The 23,727-nt window shown below is 39.0% G+C and overlaps 1 protein-coding gene across 21 annotated transcripts in view; it reads right to left on the bottom strand.

Moving 5' to 3' along the window:
• FHIT (fragile histidine triad diadenosine triphosphatase) overlaps nt 1-23,727 on the bottom strand; it is a 1,458,892-nt gene that overhangs the window by 1,413,842 nt on the left and 21,323 nt on the right. For all 21 annotated transcript variants that reach the window (XM_060307532.2, XM_060307526.2, XM_060307530.2 and 18 more), the window contains exon 2: nt 7,904-7,952. The gene's annotated coding sequence lies outside the window, so the exon portion shown is untranslated. The remainder of the gene's footprint in view (nt 1-7,903; nt 7,953-23,727) is intronic.

Genomic DNA, 23,727 nt, shown 5'->3' with positions numbered 1-23,727 from the left:
AGGGATCAGTCCAAGAAGAAGATATAATAATTGTAAATATTTATGCACCCAACATAGGAGCACCTCAATACATAAGGCAAATACTAACAGCCATAAAAGTGGAAATCAATAGTAACACAATCATAGTAGGGGGCTTTAACACCCCACTTTCACCAAAGAACAGATCATCCAAAATGAAAATAAATAAGGAAACACAAGCTTTAAATGATACATTGAACAAGATGGACTTAAATGATATTTATAGGACATTCCATCCAAAAACAACAGAATACACATTCTTCTCAAGTGCACATGGAAAATTCTCCAGGATAGATCATATCTTGGGTCACAAAACAAGCCTTGGTAAATTTAAGAAAACTGAAATCATACCAAGTATCTTTTCTGACAACATGCTATGAGACTAGATATCAATTACAGGAAAAAATCTGTAAAAAATACAAACACATGGAGGCTAAACAATACACTACTTAATAACCAAGAGATCACTGAAGAAATCAAAGAGGAAATCAAAAAATACCTAGAAACAAATGACAATGAAAACATGATGACCCAAAACCTATGGGATGCAGCAAAACCAGTTCTAAGAGGGAAGTTTATAGCAACACAATCCTACCTTAAGAAACAAGAAACACCTCAAATAAACAACCTAACCTTACACCTAAAGCAATTGGAGAGAGAAGAACAAAAAAAACCCAAAGTTAGCAGAAGGAAAGAAACCATAAAGATCAGATGAGAAATAAATGAAAAAGAAATGAAGGATATGATAACAAAGATCAATAAAACTAAAAGCTGGTTCTTTGAGAAGATAAACAAAATTGATAAACCATTAGCTAAACTCATCAAGAAAAAAAGGGAGAAGACTCAAATCAATAGAATTAGAAATGAAAAAGGGGAAGTAACAACCAACACTGCATAAATACAAAAAATCATGAGAGATTACTACAAGAGACTACAGGGCAATAAAATAGACAACCTGGAAGAAATGGACAAATTCTTAGAAATGCACAACCTTCAGAGACTGAACGAGCAAGAAACAGAAAATATGAACAGACCCATCACAAGCACTGAAATTGAAACTGTGATTAAAAATCTTCCAACAAACAAAAGCCCAGGACCAGATGGCTTCACAGGCAAATTCTATCAAACATTTAGAGAAGAGCTAACACCTATCCTTCTCAGACTCTTCCAAAATATAGCAGAGGGAGGAACACTCCCAAACTCCTTCTACAAGCCACAATCACCCTGATACCAAAACCAAAGAAGTGACAAAAAAAGAACACTATAGACCAATATCACGGATGAACATAGATGCAAAAATCCTCAACAAAATACTAGCAAACAGAATCCAACAGCACATTAAAAGGATCATACACCATGATCAAGTGGGGTTTATCCCAGGAATGCAAGGATTCTTCAAAATACGCAAATCAATCAATGTGATACACCATATTAACAAGTTGAAGGATAAAAACCATACGATCACCTCAATAGGTGCAGAAAGGGCTTTTGACAAAATTCAACACCAATTTACGACAAAAACCCTACAGAAAGTAGGTATAGAGAGAACTTACCTCAACATAATAAAGGCCATATATGACAAACCCACAGTCAACTTCGTTCTCAATGGTGAAAAACTGAAAGCATTTCCACTAAGATCAGGAACAAGACAAGGTTATCCACTTTCACCACTATTATTCAACATAGTTTTAGAAGTTTTAACCATGGCAATCAGAGAAAAAAAAAGAAATAAAAGGAATCCAAATCAGAAAAGAAGAAGTAAAGCTGTCACTGTTTGCAGATGACATGATAGTAAACACAGAGGATCCTAAAGATGCTACCAGAAAACTACTAGAGCTAATCAATGAATTTGATAGAGTAGCAGGATACAAAATCAATGCACAGAAATCTCTTGCATTCCTATACACTAATGATGAAAAATCTGAAAAAGAAATTAAGAAAACACTCCCATTCACCACTGCAACAAAAAGAATAAAATACCTAGGAATAAACCTACCTAAGGAGACAAAAGCCCTATATACAGAAAACTATGACACTGACGAAAGAAATTAAAGATGATACAAACAGATGGAGAGATATACCATGCTCTTGGATTGAAGAATCAACATAGTGAAAATGACTATAGTATCCAAAGCAATCTACAGATTCTATGCAATCTCTACCAAACTACCAATGGCATTTTTCACAGAACTAGAACAAAAAATTTCATTATTTGTATGGAAACACAAACGACCCCGAATAGCCAAAGCAATATTGAGAAAGAAAAATGGAGCTGGAGGAATCAGGCTCCTGGACTTCAGACTATACTACAAAGCTACAGTAATCCAGACAGTATGGCACAAAAACAGAAATATAGATCAATGGAACAGGATAGAAAGCCCAGAGATAAAACCACACACTTATGGTCACCTTATCTTTGATAAAGGAGGCAAGAATATACGGTGGAGAAAAGACAGCCTCTTCAATAAGTGGTGCTGAGAAAACTGGACAGCTACATGTAAAAGAATGAAATTAGAACACTCCCTAACACCATACACAAAAATAAACTCAAAATGGATTAAAGACCTAAATGCAAGATCAGACACTATCAATCTCTTAGAGGAAACATAGGCAGAACATTCTATGACATAAATCACAGCAAGATCCTTTTTGACTCATCTGCTAGAGAAATGGAAATAAAAACAAAAATAAACAAATGGGACCTAATGAAACTTAAAAGCTTTTGCACAGCAAAGGAAAACATAAAAAAGAAGAAAAGACAACCCTCAGAATGGGAGAAAATATTTGCAAACGAAGCAACTGACAAATGATTAATCTCCAAAATATACAAGCAGCTCATGCAGCTCAATATCAAAAAAACAAACAACCCAATCCAAAAATGGGCAGATTCTTCTTCTATTTAGAAGATCTAAATAGACATTTCTCCAAAGAAGACATACAGATTGCCAACAAACACATGAAAGGTGACTCAACATCACTAATCATTAGAGAAATGCAAATCAAAACTACAATGAGGTATTACCTCACACCAGTCAGAATGGCCATCATCAAAATATCTACAAATAATAAATGCTAGAGAGGGTGTGGAGAAAAGGAACCCTCTTGCACTGTTGGTAGGAATGTAAATTGATACAGCCACTATGGAGAACAGTATGGAGGTTCCTTAAAAAACTAAAAATAGAACTATCATACGACCCAGCAATCCCACTACTGGGCACATACCCTGAGAAAATCATAATTCAAAAAGAGTCATGTACCACAATGTTCACTGCAGCACTACTCACAATAGCCAGGACATGGAAGCAACCTAAGTGTCCACTGATAGATGAATGCATAAAGAAGATGTGACACATATATACAATGGAATATTACTCAGCCATAAAAGGAAATGAAATTGAGTTATTTGTAGTGAGGTGGATGGACCTAGAGTCTGTCATACAGAGTGAAGTTAAGTCAGAAAGAGAAAAACAAATACTGTATGCTAACACATATATATGGAATCTGAAAAAAAAAACAAAAAGGTTCTGAGGAACCTAGGGGCAGGACAGGAATAAAGACACAGACGTACAGAATGGACTTGAAGACACGCAGAGGGGAAGGGTAAGCTGGGACGAAGTGAGAGAGTGGCATGGACATATATACACTACCAAATATAAAATAGATAGCTAGTGGGAAGCAGCCACACAGCACATGGAGATCAGCTCAGTGCTCTGTGACCACCTAGAGGGATGGGATAGGGAGGGTGGGAGGGAGATGCCAAGAGGGAGGAGATATAGGGATATATCTATATGTATAGCTGATTCAGTTTGTTATAGAGCAGCAACTAACACACCATTGTAAAGCAATTATACTCCAATAAAGATGTTTTTTTAAAATTTGCATTAAAAAAGACAGCACCATCACTGGGGGTAATTGAGGGGAATTTTATGAAGGGTGTGGGCAAGGTTAAGGGAAACCAAGAAGAGACAACAGTATCCTGGAGTTAGCAGAAATAAACTGCTAATTTAAAGGGGCAAAAGGAAGGAGCAGTTACCAAATAGTAGAAAAAAGCTGCAGCTGCAGAAGATAGGCCCCCAACAAGAACCCTGGTGGCCTTCCTTAGAGGAATACAGCCACTGTCAACCCACAGTGCTGCAAGGAAGGTAGGGGATAATATTCCAACCTTGCATTCTCCGATTTTCGCCCAATGCCTTCCTTTGGCTACTCCAGTGGAAGGCCAGAGAGCAAGGGAGCCCAGGGTATGCTGACAATAAGTCAGCCTCCTGGGACACACAGCATTTCAGAGGAATGAGAGCTGGAGGCACAAACAGAGAATTCCAGCACAAGTACTATGCAGAGTTTTGTTTCTATTTTTGTTTTTTTATTTACCTCCCTTTCCTATTCAGCCTCATAAAATAAGCCTTCGATTTTTCAATCTGTTTAATAAATATAAATAGCATGATATTAACAATAATAACAATACATTGATATTACACAGCACTTTAATCTCCTAAGCACTTCCACATACATTATCTTTACGTCATCCTCAGAACAGCCCTACGCAGTAGATAGGGCAAGGGTTATCCTATTTTACAGGTGAGGAAAACTGAGACCTTAAGAAAAGTTGGGTTTCTTGCCCAGAGTCATAAAGCTAGCAAGCAGCAGAGCACAAACTAGAAGGTATGTTTCCTAATGCTTCAGCTAAGGTTCTTTCAACCATACAATGCTGTCGTGCTATTTATTCACAGTAGGAGTGAAAAATTGATGTCCCTGTGAAAAAATCATTAACCAGCTTTGTTCTAGGCACTGCACAGAACAGAGAAGCAGTCAACAAACAAGACACAAGGGGAAATAGGGCAAATTTGCCCATTCCATTCTCGGGAAACCACAAGCAGTGCCACAGACCTAAGTAACTGAGTTTTCAATCACATTTTACACACCATTGAAAAGAAGGTGTTCAGTAGGGCAAGAAAAGTGTTCAAAAGAGCAATAAAAATTCAGGCAAAAGTATACAAATATTTAAATAGTTTTGTTTTGGGATGCTGGGATAAGTAGAAGGAAATCACAGTCCCTTCACAATACCCATGCCACAAAGAGACCAGGGCTCCAGAAATTGGAAGGATGACCTCTGCTTCTCTTCTTAATTCCAACTCTACCCCCACATATACACATATCCTTTGAGAGCTTCGAGAAGCAGCCAAAAGTGACTTCTTTTTACCAAACACAAGAGTAGTGGAGAGTCCAACAAAATAGCCCACTTTTGAAATAATAATTGAGAACTCTTCACCTTATGTAATCTGCTGCAAAACACTCAGCTACTTATATATGATGGAAGAAAGTAGTGAATGGTATTTTTACTGTAAACCTCCAAACACACCCCACTTATTCCAAATTTAGCTCCCTAACATGTAAACTACTCTGTTAGGGTTCTGTGATTGCAAGCAACAGAAACCAATTGACTAATTTAAGAAGGATTATGGGAAGGAAATTGGAGGCTCAGCAAATCCATGGAAGACTGGAAAATAAGCGTTGAACACCATCAGTGACCAAGACAGATGTGGAAGCTGGGAAATGGGAACTGCTACAGTGGTCTCATGGCAGGTACTGTCAGGGCAGAATGCTGACTGGGAGAAAGGAGAATCCTTTAGCTCAAGATTCAAATTCCAAAGAAGAAGCACCCGTTAACCAAGCTTGTGGTCATGCACCTATCCTTATGCTGACTGTAGGGCCCTGAGTAGGGTCCCTGGGTACAGTTCCACTACTGTAATTACTTCAAAAGAAAATAAAGTGCAGTTAAAAAGGGAAAACATACATGACAGGAAAAAAGGGGAGGGGGAAGAAGTTCCTCTAAACTTAATAAGGTTTTCTTCAAAAATTCCTCAACCTAACTAGTAGCAATAGATCACTCACTTCCTAAGACTATATTAATTAGTAGTTGCCCACACACAGCCAAAGATAGTGTTTACCCTGACACCAACAAAACTTCAACCTGACAACAACAAAACTTCAACCTGACAACTTTTTACTTACAGAGGCCTCACTTCTCATACTATCTGAAAGTTATCTTTTCATTTGATTCTTAAAAGCCAAAGCAGAATTTGCCCTTCTTTAGTAACATATGCTCATTTTTGAAACATTATCCCTACACTTCCAAAAAGAACAGACTCCTCAAAATATCTAATGAATAAATCCATAAGGATGCTAACGCTGATGCTGATGATGATGACAGTAATATTAACAAGAGCAGCAACAGCTAATATCTACTGAGTAGTTATCATGGACCAGGACCTGTTCTAAGCCCTCAACACATAATAATTCATTTAAGCTCCACAACCTTAGGAGCAAAACAGTTTTATTTCCATTTCACAAAGTAGGAAACTGAAATACAGAGGGGGTGAATAACTTGACCATGGTCCAATAGCTCATAAAAGTCAAACCACAACTAAATCCATGTCTGACTCCAGATTACCAGAATAACAAAGGGTTTTCATTGAGAGTAGAGGAAATAGACGGTACCAGTGTGAAAATACTTTCCAAGAAGAATGAGAGCACCATAACTGTACCTAAAGATCTCAAGGTTCTGAAGACTGCTACATCATCACTAACTCCAACAGTTTATGAGAATTTATTTCTAAAAGCTATCAAGTACTGCTTTATTCCAAGATGTGGCTCAATGGTCCAGAGATGTGTAAGTTATATGGCTGAATGTAAGAATTATCTACTTCTTAAGATATTTTTTTCGTCACTAGTGCCCATTACAGAAAAATTCCAAGCCAACCAGCTTTCATGCACCAGAGTTTAATCATCCCAAAGCAAATCCTCAAAACAATATTTTTATAGCTCATGTTCTGATTATTCAAAAGGGGCTTTCTCCAATTTCCCTGTAAAATTCCTTTTCACCCTCAAAATAAACATTAAAAATTCAGCTCCAGAAGTAGATTTGTCATAAAGTTAGGAATAACTTAAAATATAAAGTAAATCAAAATGGCTCTTCCAACTTTAACTAAAGTGGTCACGGTCATGATTCCTGGAATAAAAATGACAGAAAAAAACCCCCTAAAATTGTCAAAAACATAATTGATGATGAAAAGAAATGTAAAATTATGGCATATTTCACCCTGGCCACCAAAGACTTTTGATGAAACTGCAGCCCTATAATTCCCCAGAATGAAATCTTTAAATTAAAATACTTCATGCAGAACAGAAATTAAACAATGGCTCAAAGAACAATGCTGTACAGACGTATGCTTATAAATATACCTAGGAAAGAGGAAACAATTACATTTTTCCATGTAAAAAGCAGCTCGATTGTAATGTTTCACAGGAGGCTGAGTAGGTACTTTCCCCATTGCTTCAAACTTGGAAGTTCATTTCCTTAACTCACTTAGCGTCCAAATCGACTGGGTGGAATGCAATTAGCTACACCAAACTGATTAACTTTCTCCTTTCTACAAAACTAGCTCTTCCACACAATGGCACAACTGACTTTAATGATAAATTTCATCCAACGCAATTGAAATGCCACTTTGAATTTTATCTTAAATGCTTTATTTGGCCAGCTGGTTTTATTTAACTATTGACCAGAAGTGGTACGAGTGCATTCTTTTTCCATCTAGCATTAATCTTAGTAAATTTAGCTCCATTGGAATGTCTTAACTGCTGAGAAGAAAGCAAAGGTCAGCAAGCATACAACTGCATTTGGCTACCCTCAGCACATCATTTCATTTCCTCCTGCTCTCTGCTAACTATTGCTCAGCACTTTTGCCTATGAGGGAGGACAAGTAGGTGGTCAAGGAAGTTGTCCTGTCAGCTATATCTTTAATCCGAGTGTTTAAATCTCTGAATAAAAGAAAAATCAATGTTGTAAAGGCAATGTTTGTCAAGGCCATGTAATAAATACACTTACCTTTACAGACTGTTCTCAATGGATTTCCCTTCTTTGCTGCGCTTCAAAGCTACAAAGAGATAAAAACGAAAGCACTGAGTTATCTGCGAGCAAAACAGCAAACGTTTTCTCTCCACGTCTCTAAGTAGAATTTCCATATGCCATGGTATGTGATGCTAGCCAAATAAACCACTGATAAAACTTTATGCCTCATACCTCCTGTACAAGAGGTCAATGAAAGACAAAGTCATAAACTGAAAACGGCACACACATCTACCCAGAATTGACTCACACAAACCTGGCCAGATCTATAGTCAAATCTTTTGGGGTGTGAACTCCTCAACAGAATGGAGGAGTGCAGAGATGAAACAGCTTATAAAGTGCAGAGATGAAAATCAAATTAAACATTATGCAGCACACTAGATCTGACCGAGCATTTTATTTTCTTACATCTTTTAGCGCCATCTTTCTTGCACACTCGATTTCCATTTCCCTGGGAGTTTTACTTGGGGGAGCCTATTCCATTTATATGGCGTGCAGGGCCCTCCCAATCCAGACCTCACCACTTGCCCCTATGAGTAAATGTGTGCAAGCTTACACATACAATCCTCCTTCCTCTAGGTAGAGTGTAGCCTTCTCTCGGTAGTGAGAAACTCATAAAACAGAGGAAGCCAAACTTGGCATTTCAAATCAAATCTAGGCATGTTAAGCTCCCTGCAACCAAAACGTACAATGTGCTGACCACACACAAGTCAATATGACAGGAGATGTGGTAAACTATAGTTCCCAAGCAACAGCAATAACTTAAGGTTTCAAGGGGCTGATTCTATAGTAGTCCAACATTACTCATATGTTGACTCCATGGTCAAAAATAAATGGAATATGCCTATTTCTTTCATACATGGCTAGGTCCTAACATCTCTTAAGGTATAGTAGTTGGGAATGGTCAACTACTTCATGGTTTTCCCATGTTTCCTTTTTTTTTTTTTTTTTCCCTTTAATGTCCTAAGTAACTGCTTTCGCCCCTACTGGGCTATTTCCCTTCACATCCTCCTACCACTATAGAACCCATTACCGCTGATGCATGACCACCAAAGAACAAGGCCAGACTTGTGGGCTATGATGTAAATCTTGGAATATTAATGCAGGAGATAAGGCCCCTCCATGGGACACCATCAAAATTTCTCCTTCCCCCTGTGTTATGTGGATTGCAATAGAGTTGGGGGAAACATAATTTGGGGAAGACTAGATAAAATAGTATAATACTACATTTTATAAAGTCTGAGAGATTTATGGTCTGACAACAAAGAGATTGAGCTGTATCCGTTTCTATCTCAAACACAAAGAAATGCTAAACAAAATATAGCTCAAAAGAAAGGGAGGGGACCAATATGAAAAAATAATGAATGCAAATTTTCTAGAATGAAAGACATGAATCCTCTTGAAAAAGAATACCAAGACCTCAACAAGGTAAATAAAAGCAAATCTACAGGTAGATACAACAGAAGGAAACCGCAGAACACCAGAGATAGAAAGAAAGCCTTAAATCCAACCAGAGAGAAAAAATAGACTCCTTGCAAAACAACTTGTCATAAGCAAAAATAAAATCAAGACAGCAGTGGAATGACATGTCCTAAGTTCCAAGTGAAAAAAATTCAAGGAAAATTCTATAGCCATGCTAAACTAATTATCATTCAAGAATGAGAGAAATAAGGACATTTTTCAGAAAAAAAAAATATTATTTCCTGCTCACAGTAGTTTACTTTTGCTGAAAGGAATACTAAAAGATATACTTGAATAATAAGAAATTGATCCCAGAAGGAAAGAGGAACAAAAAGCAATGGTGAACAAATAAATTAGCAAGTATGACAGTAAATCTAGTAAATTCAAATGGACATATATACACTTCCAAATGTAAGGTAGATAGCTAGTGGGAAGCAGCCACATAGCACAGGGAGATCAGCTCGGTGCTTTGTGACCGCCTGGAGGGGTGCGATAGGGAGGGTGGGAAGGAAGGAGACACAAGAGGGAGGAGATATGGGAACATATGTATATGTATAACTGATTCACTTTGTTATAAAGCAGAAACCAACACACCATTGTAAAGCAATTATACTCCAATAAAAAAAAAATGTGTTTCTAACATTTCCTGAAACACAGTATATTATTACATAAAGTTTAAAAATTAAAGCAAATTTGAGAAAAAATAATAATAATAAATAAATAAATAAATAATGGGTATTGGATAAAAATTACTAAACCCTGCTTGTCAAAAACCTACAATAGCAATAATGACCAATTTTTAGGGTTTGCAAATAAGATGAAATGAGTGGTTGGCCACAATCATATGGAATAAAGGAGGGGAAATGAATTGTTTAGGAGGAAAAGATACTGATTAAGTTGTTAAAAATATGCATTACAGCTACTGATAAACTTGTTAAAGATAACTAGCGTTTCTTTCTCTACGTACATAACCAAAGATATCTTTTCATATATGCTCAAAGGGACATGTACAAGAATGTTTCTAGCATCAATGCTAGAATGGCAAGAAATACTGAAAACAGAAACAGGTATTAACAGTACAATGAATAAACACATTTTTATAGATTCTTACAATGGAATATTACACTGAGTTGAGAAATCAATGAATCAGTTACACACATCAACACGTATGCCTTTCAAAAATATGATGTAAAACAAAAGAAGCAAGTCACAAAAGACTGTATATATTATTCCGCATATAACATATTCAAAAAGGCAAAAATAAATACTATCTTGTTTTGAAATATTACATGTAAGTGGCAAAAACTATGAAGAAAAGCAAGGGAATGAATGATTTATACAGAATTCAGGCTATATTTACCTTGAGAGTGAGGAAGGAGATTGTAATGGGGAAATGGTCTAAGAGGATTCTGGAATATGGTAATGCTCTATTTCTTGGCTTGGGGACAGGTATCTGGATGTTCAGTTTATTATTTTCTTTAAACTGTAGATATACATTTTCAAAAATTATTTTGTATGTATATTCTATTTCACGATTTTAAAACACATAAGAGTAATCACCATAAGAATTGAAGTATCCAAACCAGTGAAGGGAACAATCTAGAGAATAGAAAACTCAACCAATTCTCTTTCTATAGAAGACTGGAATGGGATGGAGAAAGAAACAAAGGAAAACACAGTGAACAGAAAACACAAAATATTTAAAAGAAGTTCAAATATGTCAGTAATCAGAGTAAGTGGATTAAATGCATCTGTTAAAATAAAATTTTTTCAAAATGAATTTTTTTAAACCTTGCTATGTGATGTTTATAAGAAACACATCTAAGACAGAAAGAGATTTTGAAAGGACAAGTACAGAAAACTATATACCAAGCAAATATGAACCAAAAGAAAGTTGGTGGAAGTAAGTTAATATTAGGCAAAATACAAGTTAGTAATAATAAAATAGGCATTTGCATTGACTACATATTGCTACAAAGCCAACTACCTAACAATTAATGACTTCATAATAATAATTTATTATCTCTTATGGTTTCTATGGAACAAGAATCTTGACAGGGTGCAGTGAGCCGACTTTTTTGTATGCTACAGTGCCTGAGGCCTCAGCTGGGAGACTTGAAAGCTGGGGCCTGGAATCATCTGAAGGTTCATCCCCTCAAATGCCTGCCAGTTGCTGAGGGTTAGCTGAGACTTTAGCTAGGGCTATCAGCTGTAACACATCCTTGTGGCCTCTACATGGGGTGTGCCTCTCATCACAACATGGTGGCTGGGGTGAAGCTGTTACCTTCAGGGCAGTGTCCGTATACTCCAGCTGCTGAGGCCTCCATGGTCTGGGACCCATGAAGACTGCAACCACTGCCATTAGGTCACAGAGGTGGGGACGTGGGAGAGGTCCGCTGCTACTTCAAGGCCTGGGCCCCGCCAGTGGGCGGCCGAGGCGAGGGCTCTGGAGCTCTGCAGACACAGCCCTAGTCCTGTCCCTGGGCCCCCCAGGTCACCTGCCGGTCCCGAGGCCGGGTTCCAGAGGGGCCTGGGGAGAAGGTCTCGAGCCTCCTCTCAGCACACTCTCTGCCCGGCGGGCAATGGCGCGCTAAGGCTCTCGCGCTAATGGCTCTCGCGCTAATGGCTCTCGCGCTAATGGCTCTCGCGCTAAGGCTCTCGCGCTAATGGCTCTCGCGCTAATGGCTCTCGCGCTAAGGCTCTCGCGCTAATGGCTTTGCGCCAGCTCTGTCCCTTTTACCATGTAAACGTCATTGAGGAACTGAACGAGGAACTGTTCTGTGGACTGAGACAGAATTCAGTTTGGAGTCGATTGGAAAATGGAAATCATTAAAATGAAGTGGAAATCATTAAAATGAAGACAGTAAGGACAATATTAGACACGTTTGGGTGTGAAGGAGAGGAAAGAGTAGCAACTGGAGGAGAAAGGGCTGAAAGAGGCTTTCTTTGTACAGTTCGTAAACAGAAAAAACCTGAGCACGTGTCAAGGTGATGAGCAGATGAGCAGTGGAAACTAAGAGGCTGAAAGCAGAAGAGTAAGAAAGGGTAGCCAGTACTGAAGGTTCGCTCCCAGAAAGGTAAAGGGACAGACAGGTGGTGGGACTGATCTTAAAACAGAGCTTTGTTGTCTCCTTAATCGTAGAATGCCTTGTGACAGGCATGCATGCTATTGTCTTAAATTATTACCTTCTCCTGTGTTTATATTTTATGACCTTAATGAACGTCTAAGCTCTTTAAAACCTATGGCTTATATTGCTTAAACCAAACTCACCCTGCCCGGGCATTGTGAGCCCCAGACTCTATGCTAGCACTAAATAGTCATTCAGTCAATACTTGTTGAATAAACAAGCACAGCTGACCCTTGAACAGGATGTTTGAACTACACTGGTCCACTTATACATGGATTTTTTTTCAATAACTACGTACTACAGTACTACACTCTTCGTGGTTATTGAATCCGCAGAATCTCGGATATGGACACACATATGGAAGGCTGATGATAAGTTATACACAAATATTCAACTGCTCGGCGCCCCTAACCCCCTCCGTATTCAAGAGTCAGCTGCACAAGTGGATTCCACAGTCTTTGTGTATACCTCTGGCACCCAAACATTTGTCCATTTATGTATGCTAGATATCTGAAGTAGGAGCAGGTCAGAATCAGAAAACTCTCACTCTAGTGCCCAAAGTACTTAATCTCTGGACAAAAGTCAAGAATAGCCACTCAAACTAGTCCTCTCTTTCCCATGTTTACCTTGACCCCCAAATCCAAAGACATAAACTTCTACTGTCCATGAAAACATTTTCACCTGCAGCTACAATGCATTATACCTTTCCCAGTTCCCCTCATGCCTAACTCATCCCCATTTTGTTGTAGAGCAGGTGGACTCTCTAACCTTCATATGACCTTCTGCAAGACACAGATTATGTTTAAATGAATCCAAAGAGGTTTAGGCTTTAGCTGCTCCCAAAAGACATAATCATGGAGGCAGAGCAGTACAGGCCAATAACACACTGATTTATCTGAGTGGTTTTCCAGAGCATAGCTGCCCAGAAAACCTTTTTCAACACCAAGCCCCTCACTCCATTATCCAGCCTCCAGGTAAATACTGGCCTGAATTTAAACAAACATCTTTCTCATATATGAAAACCTCCTTTGACTGTGATTTATCTTCCCCCAATTAAAACCTATCTTTGGGAACCATCCAACTGCACCTTCCTTAAGGCAACATTGCCTGGAACTGAGAGATTTGCATCCACTGCTGCATTCTGCAGCCCTCACCTGACTTGACTGCCACATTAAGCGATTGGTTATTGACCTTTAAGTCTTTAACAATTATGTATATACCTAGGAAAGAAGTCTGTTCACTCAGGAATTAAGACACAAGAAAGAAGACAGTGAATAAATTCAGCCCTCATTTCTGTTCTTGTGCTATGCTCAGTGAGCTGTTGCTGCAGTTGAATTACTGCAACATTCTTTCAAATGATAGCCAATTTTCAACTAAGAAAAGATTCTTAAACCTTTTTCTACATATCGGTGAAAACCAGGCAGCTGGAAAACGTAGCCTTGGTTAAACTACCTGATGATAAATGAATATTTTAAACACATGAAATTATTTGAGAATCTGCAGACTGATTTAAACCCTCACAACAAACAACAGAAAAGATCCCCCAAACCTGAGACTTCTCAGATGTATTCCCAGAAATTTTATTTCAGTTTATATGCATGTATTTCTTAAAGAGTAATTTTCAGAATTTGTGAAACTGATGTATTTAGAGTTGAGGGAGGAGATCGGAATATTCCTTAGTTTTGTTATTCACATGGATAACTGATCAATATTGTCAAAATGTAAATGAAAGTCTTTCCAATAGACCCTAAGTTCAACAAAGATACAGACCACATCTTTTTTTCTTTTTTTTTTGGCCAGCACCTCATTTTTATTTCAAACAAAAGCATCGAACGTCTTTAAAAGAACCTCTTACAGGTGTGGTGATTCAGACTACACCCTTCTTGCTCCTTGTTGAATCTACGTCCTCTAAGACAGTGTCAACATACACCCAAGGAAATTTGCTTAAAGGAATATTATGTTTGTGTTATTGTTGAAAACATTGAAAATTCTTTACTTGAGATTAGCTTTTTATTTTTGTTCTTTCTTTCTCATTTTCTTAATTTGTACTCTAGGCTTTTTTAAGATAAAAAGATATCTCTCTACAGAAGTCTACACTTCTGTGGCCTGAGACACACACACACACACAGAATATAACACCACTCATCCTCACCACACCTGTTCAATGCTGTAATATTTGCCAGGCATTGAAAAAATAAATTTGCCAAGTAGCATGAGCCCTGGAAAATCATTAGGTGACACCTGAGGAGCAGAATACCAGTCAACCAATAATTAGCATCTTAACATGCAGAGAGTTAGAGACAAATCAAATTCCATGAAATCTCGGGGAGCATGACCCTGGCCAGGTTGGCACCCTGGCTGTGGGGGAAGTCAGTGGCTTTGTCTGACCGTAAGACAGGGCTGGAAGCACCGTGGCTAGTCTAATCCTAGGAGGAGACACTCAGACAACGTGACATTTGCACAGGGATGCCCTAACATGGCCCTAGTATGTTTTCTTAGAATGAGATGACATTTCAAGTCAAACAGTTCTGCTCCCAATAGCACAAACCCTCCCCAAACTCTAATAACCTGAATTTGAGACAAAGAGGTTCATCTCAGAGAGAAACTGAGGTTGTATGGATGTAACATTAAAATAATCAATTTTTAAGTAAGGTTAAGCCAGATATTCAGTGTTTAGCCTCATTCGTTATCATTCCAGAATTTCATAGACCTCAGATCGCCTTAGTCTAAAAAACAGTTCTTGTTTGAGCAAAACCCTGTTCCTGGAGTATCCATATGGATACTTTTCAATGAACATGGAATCTAGTTAAAAAATTGTGCTACCACGAGGTGTGGCAAGTGTCAGTGCACTGTGTCCTCACCAAACCCCTGCTGCCTGGAACTGCTGTCCACATGTGCATCCATCCAAGGATGTAGGGCTACTGCTGTTACTGCTGCCTCCAGCCTATCTAAGGTCACCTTTCTTACACAGCTGATTCATGCTAAAGGAAGAAACAGAGAGGTTGGAGAACACCAATTCCCCATTCGGTTTCTGCAGTTGTCTACGTAACTTGGGGATCTCGCCCTTAAGAGGAGTCCAGAATGAAGGGCCCCACCTCCAAACAGACTGCCAGTCCTCAGGGTAAATGCTCTGCCTCTACCATGTGGCCTGCATGTGCCTGGTTTGAATCTGCTTCCACCCTAAGCCAAGGGTGACTGTTCTGCCAGCCCCCACTCCACTCCACTACAGGGTCCGGCAGCAGGCTCCTGGACCAGTGACATCACTGCTGAGAGGGAGTCTGGTTGTGCCCTCCTCTGAACTCTCCATCTGGAAGATTCTCTGGCCTCCTTCCCTCTCATTTTTAAACTGATAGACACTGCTGGACAGGGAAACTCAGAGCAAACCAAAGTTCATCTTCCCTTCCCTGCTTCTCAGCTGGCATAATCACAGGGACAGAACGAGGTTGGCAGGGACCAGGATGCCAGGAATTAAATGAGGGCCCCTGACCATTGGACCACATTAGTCCTGCCTTCCAAAGTCTTAATTAGTCCTCCTCCGCCTGGCATATCCACTTGCCTTTGGAACCCAGAGAGGTGGCCGGGTCAGATGCCATGCTCACAGCAAGTACTCAACAAAATATTGGTTGAGAATGGCAGCCACAAACGCCTGCTGGCTCACGGCTTTGCAACAACAGTCAGTTTTGAGGTCTGGGCCCCAGCAGCAAGATTTCTGCTCCTCTTTGTAATGCAGACAGTTCTAGCAGCGATATTCCGAGTGATATTCAGCTACCAGCTCAATTTGGAAGCAAAATGATCTTAACAAACAGTGGCAGACTTGACAGACAGGCTGTTGAGCCTGGGGACCAAAACAAGGGACAAAAAGAAAGAGAAAGGAAGGGTTGATGGTAAGTGGAAGAGAGGAAAATGAACACTGCAAAGAGAATTGATTACGGGGCTAGACACCTCAGTTCTACAGGTCTGAAATGAGCGGGGAACAAAACAACAGACTCAAGAGATGTAAACAGTGGGTGGGGGGGAGTCCCAGAAAGGGGACAGAGTGGCATCTTTTGGGAATTCTGATGCTGGGACAGACTCAGGGCTAGCAGTGGAATAGATGCAACAGTAAGTAACATTTGAGAGGTTTCAAAAGACAATGAGTCCTAATTCTGTCTTGTTTTGCCCTTCTTAAACTGTAATGACACACCAAAATTTGCTATTTTTCTAAGAGGACATTGACGGATACAATGGAAACTCTGAATACATTTTTTCCCTCTGCATTCATTGTCTCTGGCCCTTATCCACAGGCCTATTGCAGACTAAATTGGATTTTGGATCACTGGTACTGAGGCGCTGCAATTAATTAACAATAGAAACATAATATTTATATCCAGGCCTAACAACATCTGACATTTAAACTATTCCGCCAGTCAGGCAAATTCCATTCGACAAATTTTCATTTTAATGAACATGACAGGCCACAGTTTACATGATAGGCCAAGAAGCAGAACAGAGTTGATCTCTTGGCATGTGCTTTCAAGGCCTGGCCATGCTGCAAGAGAAACAAGCTGGGGAAACTGTCAGAATAATAGAAAGACCAGGTCCCCAGTTCTGCTCAGACAGACCAAGGATACATGCCCCCCAACAAAGATCCTAGTATGAAACTGTCCTTGTTTCTGTGCAAGCTCAAAGTGAAACACCTACTGCCCCTTATGATCCACTGGATAACTTTTCTATCTTTGGGCTGCGGACATTTTCTTTGGGGTACTAAAATCCCTTAGTCCTTCCTAATTAAAAAGTGATAAACGTTTTGCAAGACATCCAATAATGTGCAAAGTACACAAGAGTTGGAACTGATGCAGCTTTTTCAGTTGGCACAAGACTGGCCTTCCGTATTCTGCCAGATGGTGTATCTCAGTAAGTCCCCAATCCCTGACTCAAGTGAGGGGCACTGTCAATATGATGCTGAAGAAGAGACTTTTTAAATGCTATCTTATTTTGCATTATACTAACACCAAAGGCCTAACATTTTTTTCTTGCTGAAACTTTCATAGTTAAAGAAGTTTTCATTTTTCTATGACTCATTATTCAAGCAGACAGAAGATGGTACACATGAGGAGAAAAATTCCACCCCCATAATTACTGTGTAAATTTGCTGAAACCCAATATCAAAGACCAGATCTCCTAGCCTGAACTCCTATCACTCCTGTATGGATTACTGGTCTAAAGGATGCTGGGTGACACAGTGTGGATTTCTCCAAACCCATCTACACTACCCCAAAAATGTGGATATAAAGGACAGAGATGAAGATGGAAAGTGTAGAGAGAACAAGGCAGTTAGAGAGAAGCTTAAAAGATGTGAGAAACAGATAAAGTCAGTGAAAAACCAACAGCAAATTGTCAACAGGAGCCCTTCTTATTGGAAAGGCCATGTATTTCTATTTCACGTATTTAAAACACTCTTTATCTCAGCTTTTACATCAATTTAAAAGAACTGAAATAAAGTTCCACTTTTCAAGTAAAGACTTCTTTGGAATATGGATTTGGTTCCAATCTCAGCAATAAGAAATAGCCACCTTCCCAGTGACTTGTTTTCAAGCAATGGCTCTGAATAGATCCAAAATGATAACTATGCTCCATGTCACTTCTAGATATGGTCATGATACTAGAACATTAAGTCCTGAAAGGATAACAGCATTTCCATTATTATAACCAGATTTAAAATCAGTAAATTTTCAGTCAAGTCGATAACATGTATGTAGAGTATGGACACACACACAGACACACAAACACAAGTTATAATAACAGTCAGGTTTTTGAGTTCTTTACATGCATCCCCTCACATAAAACAAACACTATAAGTACTATTATGAACCCAATTACACACTGAGGAGAGGGTGATTAGAGTTAACTGATTTCCCTAAGAGGTGAAGTCCAAGGTCACAGGCAGGTAAGTGGTAGAGGTGAGGTGCAAATCCAAACCTGCCTCCCTCTAGAGCCTGTGCTCTACACAACCCAGCGGCATATGACGGCATCTGCAAGGGAGACAGCATGAAGAAATTGATTTCTTTTGGCAATAGTCAAAATATCTTTTAAATATCAGGTATAAAGCATTTTCAGCCCACCAGATGCTTATTTAATTTTGAAAAATCAATTTTTATGAAGCTGCTCTGAGAAGTAGTTTCATGTTTGTTAATGCCTGGTTATATTCTTGAAAAAGTAGAAGGCTTATAGAAAAAAGATATATTTCTTAAAGTCAGGAAGAAAAACAAGACCCTAACTAGATTGAATTGATAATGTTTGACAGAACACAAATGAATAGAATCTGTAACTTTAACATGCCTTTGCAGGAGGCATGTACTAAAATGCTCATATCAAATTCAGAACACAAAAGATTTAACATGCTTATTGTTGTAAACAAAGGCATTTGGTTAAATGAAAGTTCCATCAAAGCTTAATAACCAAATTCAAGTGAACACAAAGTAAAGGTTTATATACTTTCTGCAGTTTCAGTAATAGCTAATCTAATCATGGTAAATGGAGGGTTATTGTTGATTTCCTTTGCCTCCGTTTCATAAATTAGATAAAGCAACCTGGCAGTTACCGTACTTTAGAGTTTTGTTCGACTAAGTGATTTTAAAGCTATCTCAAAATATAACGAAGCCATCACTTGAATGACTGCTGAACTGTGCCTTGCTTTGCGTCACCACATTAGTGCTTTCGATCAGTGTTACGTAAGAAGCTTCCTGTGAACTAAAACTATTCTATAAAGCTCAATTTATATGTACAGGACCAACGATTTAGAAGGCAAAGTGTCACTGATACAGTATTATCTGATATTCCGTTGCACCAGGGCCAAGCTTGTAAAATATAAACTAGAAAAGCAGTCAAGTGTTATTATTTCTTCTGATCCAAAACTCAGGAACAGTAGAATTTCTCTGGTTAATGACTTTTCATAGCACATTTCCAATTTTCTACTATACTTTATTGATCTGGAATACTAAAACGGTTTTCTTCCCTGGCTAAAGAACACACCAAGCTCGTGCCCTGCATCTGGTGGGATACACCTCCAAAGGCACCATGATGGTGGCATCTCATCAGGCAGCTGAGGGGTGGTAACATGAACCAAGGCATTTTCCTCACTGAAAGAATGTTGAATCTCAGGCCTTTTGATAAAAGGAAACACTTTGCCCTGGGAGGCTAGATACCTGCAGTTCTGAGAGCCGATGAGTTGCCCTTCACAAAAGCAGTCTATTTTCCTGCATTTTCCCCCTGTGCCCTGATACGGTTACTTTCAATTACCCTGATAGCCCAGGAAGAAAAATATCTCTCTCTCCATATTTCATTCACATAATAAGATTCTGCAAGCTGTTCTGTATGACAGATGAGGACCGTGAGCTGAAGCAACTTGTTCTGCCTGTCAGCCTCCAAGAACCCACAGCAATGAGATACAATCGTGATGACATTACTAGAGTAGAAGTGGGTCAAATCCATAGTCACTTTAAGACAGAATGTCAACTGTTTTTTCTATTTCTACTTCAGTAATTTGATGCAGTGGTACCCACCCACCCCCAAAAAAAGAAAGAGTTCATTGCTATTAGCTTAGTATACACACACACACACACACACACACACACACAGAGAGAGAGAGAGAGAGAGAGAGAGAGAGAGAGAAATGCAAATATTGTTAAAATTAGCCCTTAAATGACTTTTGCAGCCTCTGACCAATCAGTCAACAAAAACTTACTAAGCATCTACTATGGGCCAAACACTGATCTAGGGAGAGCGTTGGAAACAGACACAGCCCTGCCTCATAGAGTTTACAGACTGGAGTAAAAGACAAATATTAGCAAGGTGATTGAAACTGATGTAATGAAGACTGCAAATGAAGTACAAGGGGGCTTATAAGATAAGAACTGCTAGTCTTATTGGTCAGAATAAGTTTCCTTGCAGAAGAGACATTTAAGCTATAGCCTCAGGTAGAAATAGTAGCCAGGTAAGGAGTGAGGGAGAGGAGTTCCAAGCAGAGGGCTTTCTCTGCAAAATGTTTCCTTTCAAAGAAACCAGGCTTCAAGATGCAGACGGTATAATGGAGTAAATGAAGACATGGAGCCCACCCCGGGAGTTATTATCTTTTCCTTGTTTTAACCCCTAGTTTAAAAAATTAATTGATTGAAAGAAAAACTTATAAAGCATTAGTATGCCTCTAGTATGCCTCGGTCCTATCTTACCACATAAAGCCAAAAGTTAGTCATAACAACATCTTGCTGATCTAAATATTAAGGTGGATTTTACTTCGTAAAAAACCTAATTTGTCTTGACTGTACTGGTTAAAACCCATGGGTTATTTTTAAAAACATGTTTTGACAGCAGTGAAACTTGCAGCACACACAACACCAAGAGCATAAATTTGTTCAGGGTACAAGTACATGAAAATTAACACAAGCAGTTGGTAAATGTGATAAAAAAAATTAAAAAAAAAACTCTACCAACTTCAGGCCACAGCAGGTAGAAATTAAGAAGAAAAACATTCTCTTCTCTAATATTTTGTCATGAAAATCCTGATTCATTCTTGCAGAAAATTGTATTGGATCATCACTCAAGTCTCTTAAAACATACAACTTTTTTCCATGGATTCAACAAAATGGAATGGAGAGAGAAAACTGGATTTATTAATGAGTACGCTTGCCTTTTCTACTAAACCCCAGAATGTGACATTTGGACCATTTTCCAAATTCAAAATCCATCCCAAGAATCCAAAATCGATAAAATTTGCATTAGCGTAACTGAGGCTGTATTTGGCCCTAAAAACTGAATGACTAAGTAGGACTACTAGTATGGCAGAGTTTTCTTTTCTTTTCTTTCTTTCTTTTTTTTTTTTTTTTTTTGTCTTTAGCTATTACCAGAAATGATCTTAGCAGCTACTCTAAAATGAATACAACCTAGAGCTACTTTAAGAATTATAGTGTACAAACCATGAGCATTAATAGTCTCATTCTACCCTGTTACTTAAATCTTATCAAGAGTTCAATCTGGAAGGCATATTAAGAGGAGGACTGGTCAAATTAGCAAGTACCTACTGGACGGCAACCAGAAAGATGGGGGCTCCAAACTTCACATAAGGAACAACCGAAGTACCTGGGGAATATTCAGCCTGGAGGAAAGCAATAAGAGACGTGAAAACTGCCTTCATAAATTCTATGGAAATTCGGTGATTAAAGCCATTTCATTTTATTGAGCACCTCCTCTGTGCAAAAGGCACTGTGCAAGGCGATGAAGATACAACACTGAGCAAATAAGCCTTAGCCTTTTACTACCATGTGGAAGAGAAAACAGACTTTCTCTGTGGCACTTCACAGGATATGGTCTAACAGGGCACAGCACAGATTCTGGAATCAGAGTGCTAGACTCAAAGCCCGTAGTGGGCTGGATGGTGGCCCCCAAAAGATATGTCTGCATCAAATCCCTGGAGCCTGCAAGTGTTACCTTATTCAGAAAAAGGGTCTTTGCAAAAAGAATTAAGTTAAGAATCTTGATTTGAGGTCATCCTGGATTATCTGGTTGGGCCCTAAGAACAATGACGTGTCCTTATAAGAGAAAGGCAGATAGAGATTTGAGAAAGAAGAGGAGAAGATACAGAGAAAGCCAAGTAAAGTAAAGTATTATGGAGCCACAAGCCAAAGGATGCTTGGAGCCATCAGAACCTGGAAGAGGCAAGGAAGGATTCTTCCCCAGAGCCTCTTGAGGGAGCATACCATACACCTGGCACTCTGTGGCAATGAATTCCTTAAAAAATAAGACATAATTTCCTATGGGAGCTACCATCCCTTGGATGAGAATGGAGGGGGTTACTCTTTATCCAAACTAAAACATGAAAATATCTCACAATCACAGCTAGGGAAAAAAGACAAGCCAGTGGGTCTTCAAAGGGGATAAACCTACCTGTGCAATTCTCTCCCTTCTTGGATTCAGTATATTTCAGACACTGCCGACTACACCCTGGGAGGCTAAGTCAAAATGTGCAGCAAGCCAGGCAGTAGGTCTAGGAAATTAAGATATAGCTTCCTACTCCTATTTGTGGTGTAGCTGCACGGCCAGAATAACGTAGTTCACTTGGGCCTGGTTTTGCTGAAAAGACACAGGTCTCAAATAAAGCTAGACAGGAGACTAGATAAATAAAACTACAGAATATTCACATAATGGAACATTATATAGCAGCATAACCAAATAAGGCAAGAATACAGAACAGTGTATATTGTGTGTTACTTTTTGGGTAAGAAAGGAAGGGAAATAATTTATATACATATTTGCCTGTGTGCATTAAAAATACTGAAAACATGCAAACGAACCTAGTAAAAGTGGCTACCCTAAGGGAAATGGGGGCAGAGATGGGAGTATGGGGACAGGAACAGGAGTAAAACTCCACTTTATGCCTTTTGCATTGTCTTGATTTTTGAATCAGACAAATATATTACCAACTCAAAAAAAATGTCTATTAAAAATAAAAAACTAGGGCTTCCCTGGTGGCACAGTGGTTGGGAGTCCACCTGCCGATGCAGGGGACACGGGTTCGTGCCCCGGTCCGGGAGGATCCCACATGCCGTGGAGCGACTGGGCCCGTGAGCCATGGCCACTGGGCCTGCGCGTCCAGAGCCTGTGCTCTGCAACGGGAGAGGCCGCAACAGTGAGAGGCCCGCGTACCGCAAAAAAATAATAATAAATAAATAAATAAAATAAAAAACTAAAACAAGGTTATAACAACTCACATTGCTGGGGGTAAGTAAAATGGTACATTTGAAGAGGGCAATTTGATGACATAAATCAAGGACTGTAAAATTGGCATTTCGTTGGGCCCAGTGATTCCACTTATGAAAGGAACTTAAGGAAATAAGATTTGTGTACACACACACATACACACACACACACACACACACACACACAGATGTTCAATGCAGTATTATTTGTCATAGTTAAATTTTTTTTTAATCTACATGTAAAATAACAGAGATTGAGTCAAATAAATCATGAAACATTCAAACAGTTGAGGGATATGCAGCTATTAAAAATTATACTATAAAATATATACTGTAAAGACTACTCAGAGATACAGAAAAAGAATATTCATAGTGTATTTTTTTAATTATTCATTAAATTTCCAGTAAAATCTTTAAACCATCTACCGGGTGCTAGGCAGTGAGATGGATGCTGATTTAAAAAGCCAGTTATGGGGGCAGTACA

The sequence above is a fragment of the Globicephala melas genome, chromosome 11, assembly GCF_963455315.2.
Source record: "Globicephala melas chromosome 11, mGloMel1.2, whole genome shotgun sequence".
Taxonomy (NCBI): domain Eukaryota; kingdom Metazoa; phylum Chordata; class Mammalia; order Artiodactyla; family Delphinidae; genus Globicephala; species Globicephala melas.
Note: the sequence above shows the minus strand (reverse complement) of the source record. Positions and strands in the feature narration are given on the sequence as shown.